The sequence below is a fragment of the Lathyrus oleraceus genome, chromosome 1 (genome assembly GCF_024323335.1).
Source record: "Lathyrus oleraceus cultivar Zhongwan6 chromosome 1, CAAS_Psat_ZW6_1.0, whole genome shotgun sequence".
Classification (NCBI taxonomy): Eukaryota; Viridiplantae; Streptophyta; class Magnoliopsida; order Fabales; family Fabaceae; genus Lathyrus; species Lathyrus oleraceus.
Genome location: NC_066579.1, coordinates 229,486,138 through 229,490,343, shown reverse-complemented (window position 1 = coordinate 229,490,343; position 4,206 = coordinate 229,486,138).

The following is a 4,206-nucleotide window of genomic DNA, read 5'->3' as shown; positions in this document are numbered from 1 at the left end:
GAAGAACAAGGTCAGATGAAAATCCTAAAGAAGGAAAAGGAGTTCAGTGCCATGAATGTGATGGGTATGGACACATTAGAACTGAATGTGGAACCTACCTCAAGAAACATAAGGGGAGTCTTGTTGCCACTTGGTCTGATGAAAGTGAAACAGAAAAGTCTGCAAATCTTGTGACTTCCTTGACTGGAAGATGGGGTTCTGATGAAGACTCAAGTGATGATGAAGTAACCTTTAAAGAGTTGGCCACTACCTACAGAAAGTTGTGTCACAGAAGTGTATAAGTGTGTCAACAAGTTGAAAGCCAGAAGAAGGTGATAACACAATTGGAGAATGAGAAGGTAGAACACTTGAAAACCATCTCTAAATTCAAAACTGAAGCAGTGTTTCTGAGTTCCAAACTAGATGAGATGACAAAGTATGTCAGGATGCTAAATAATGGATCTGACACCTTAGACAAAATTCTCCAGACTGGGAAAGTGACAGGAGACAAATCTGGCATTGGGGTCAATGAATCTAAGCCTGAGTGCAGTTACACTGGTGGCAAACCTAAATCCAAACCTAAGTGCATCCATATTGATTGCAAACCTGAGATGTCACATCATATGTCACAACATCATAAAGGAAGACAGCAAAAAGGGAAACACCAAATATGGAGATGTCATTACTTTGGCCACATAAAACCTTTCTGCTATAAGCTGTATGGCTATCCTAGTCCTGCTCATCATCAACCTAGACCCAAACATCACAGACCTATCAACAAAAAGCAATGGGTTCCTAGGACTGATGTTACAAGTCTGATAGCTCACACTTCCTTCAGAGTTTCAGCCAAAGAAGATTGGTATTTTGATAGTGGGTTCTCCAGACACATGACTGGAAACAAAAACTTGCTAACTGGCCTTCATCCTCATGCCACCAGCTATGTAACCTTTGGTGATGGAGCAAAGGGTGAAATCAAGGGGATTGGTAAGCTTGATTGCCCTGGAGTTCCTGACCTTGACAATGTCCTACTTGTTAAGGGATTGACTGCAAATCTAATAAGCATCAGTCAAGTGTGTGACCAAGGTCTAAATGTAAACTTCACTAAAACTGAATGTCTGATTACTAACAAAGAAAATGAAGTGATCATGAAAGGAGTCAGGTCTAAAGACAACTATTACATGTGGAGTTCTCAAGAAACTGGTTATTCTTCAATGTGTACTTTAGCCAAAGAAGAAGAAGTGAAGATATGGCATCAAAGATTGGGCCATCTGCATCTTAAAGGTATGAAGAGGATTATATTTGTTGAAGTTGTTAGAAGAATTCCCAACTTGAAGATTGATGAAGGAAAAGTCTGTGGGGAATGTCAGTTTGGAAAACAGACAAGGATGTCACACCAGAAGCTCAAACATGACACCACTTCCAAAGTTATGAAACTCCTCCATATGGATTTGATGGGACCCATGCAGGTGGAAAGCCTTGGTGGAAAGAAGTATGTGTATGTAGTGGTGGATGACTTCTCCAGATACACCTGGATCAATTTTATAAGAGAAAAATCTGATGTTTTTGAAGTCTTCAAAGATCTTTGTCTAAAACTTCAAAGAGAAAAGGAAAATCCAGTTATCAAACTTAGAAGTGATCATGGGAAGGAATTTGAGAATAGAAAATTTGCTGAATTCTATTCTTCAGAAGGAATTCATCATGAGTTCTCATCTTCCATTACTCCCCAGCAAAATGGTGTGGTGGAAAGGAAAAATAGAACCCTCCAAGAATCAACCAGAGCTATGATTCATGCCAAGAAATTTCCCTACCATATTTGGGCTGAAGCTATGAGCACATCCTGTTATGTTCATAACAGAGTACCCTTGAAGAAAGGAACTCCTACTACCTTATATGAAGTCTGGAAAGGGAGAAGACCCACAGTCAAATACTTCCATGTGTTTGGTAGTAAATGCTATATCCTGACTGATCGTGAACAAAGAAGGAAGATGGATCCCAAAAGTGCTGAAGGAATATTTCCGGGCTACTCAACAAACAAAAGAGCTTATAGAGTCTTCAATTCCAGAACAAAAGTAATGATGAAATCCATCAGTGTTGTGGTTGATGATCAACAGACTGATGTCACAGACGATGTTGAGACATCTCTAACTGATCCCCCCGCTGATGTCTCAGACAAAAATAATGAGAGTGAACCTCCTCAAGCTGAACTTGAAGATGACAAAATCAACAAGGGACCCTCCATCAGAATTCAGAAGGATCATCCCAAAGATCTCATTATAGGAGACCCAAATAAAGGGGTCACAACTAGATCAAGGGAAGTGATCTCACATGGCTGCTTTGTGTCCAAGATTGAGCCTAGTAATGTCAAGGAAGCCTTGACTAATGAGTTTTGGATCAATGCCATGCAGGAGGAGTTAGGACAATTCAAAAGGAATGAGGTATGGGAACTGGTTCCAAGACCTGAAGGAATAAATGTCATAGGTACAAAGTTGGTGTATAAGAATAAATCTGATGAACAAGGGGTGGTTACTAAAAACAAAGAAAGATTAGTAGCACAAGGATATACTCAAGTTGAAGGAGTGGATTTTGGTGAAACATTTTCCCCTGTAGCTCGCCTTGAATCCATTAGACTATTGCTTGGAGTGGTATATATTATGAAATTCAAACTGTTCCAAATGGATGTAAAAAGTGCCTTCTTGAATGGCTACTTAAATGAGGAAGTATATGTTGAATAGCCTAAAGGATTCACAAATCCAAATCTTCCAAAGCATGTGTGCAGATTGAAGAAAGCCCTCTATGGCTTAAAACAAGCTCCTGGGGCTTGGTATGAGAGACTCACAGTGTTCCTCACTAACAATGGATACAGGAAGGGAGGTATTGACAAGACCCTATTTGTGAAAAATGAAGGAGGAAAGCTCATGGTGGCTCAAATATATGTGGATGATATTGTGTTTGGTGGAATGTCAGATCAGATGGTAGAACATTTTTTTAGATAAATGCAGTCTGAGTCTGAGATGAGCCTTGTTGGAGAGCTGACCTATTTTCTTGGGCTACAAGTCAAGCAGATGGAAGATTCTATCTTTATATCTCAAAGAAAATATGCCAAGAACATTGTTAAGAAGTTTGGCATGGAGAGTGCAAGTCATAAAAGAACACCTGCTCCTACAAATTTGAAAGTCTCCAAAGATGAAAATGGCGTTAGTGTAGATCAAAGTCTATACAAAAGCGTGATAGGAAGCCTGCTATATCTCACAGCAAGCAGACCTGACATTGCATTTGATGTAGGTGTTTGTGCTAAATATCAAGCTGAACCAAAAGTCAGTCACATAAACCAAGTAAAGAGGATACTGAAATATGTCAATGGCACCAATGACTATAGGATGTTATATACTCATGGATCTGGATCTATGCTGACTGGTTACTGTGATGCTGACTGGGCTGGAAGTGCTGATGATAGAAAAAGCACATCAGGAGGATGCTTCTTCTTAGGGAACAACCTGATATCATGGTTTAGTAAGAAACAAAATTGTGTGTCCCTATCCACTGCTGAAGCTGAATACATAGCAGCTGGGAGTAGTTGTTCTCAACTGATTTGGATGAAACAAATGTTGACTGAATACAATGTCACACAAGATGTCATGACATTGTACTGTGACAACCTGAGTGCTATAAATATTCCTAAGAATCCTATTCAGAACAGCAGGACAAAGCATATTGATATTCGTCATCACTTTATTAGAGAACTTGTGGAAGAGAAAATCATAGCACTGGAGCATGTTACTACTGAAATGCAATTAGCTGACATATTTATAAAGGCTTTGGATGCTAATCAATTTGAATGTTTAAGAGGGAAATTGGGAATTTGTATCCATGAGAATTTATAGCAATTAATTTTGAGTGGAAAAGGTAATAAAAATATTGTCTTCTCACTTAAAATAAAGTGCCCCATTTATGGTAAATCATTACCTAGTATTGGAACTACCATCTATAGCATTCCCACACGCTACCTCAGTTCAACCACTTCCATTTTCATCAAACTGTATCGACCATCTCTTCTAGGGCAACAATTTTTTTTTCAAAAGCTCAACAAGATGTCACAACATCCTTCATCTTCTGGTTCCAAACCTACGCACAAAGCAAGAACACCATCCATGGATTTTCTGCATGAAGACATTTTGGAAGTGATACCCTTATCAGTTATCCCAGGTGACGCCCCTGGTCCTTCCTCCA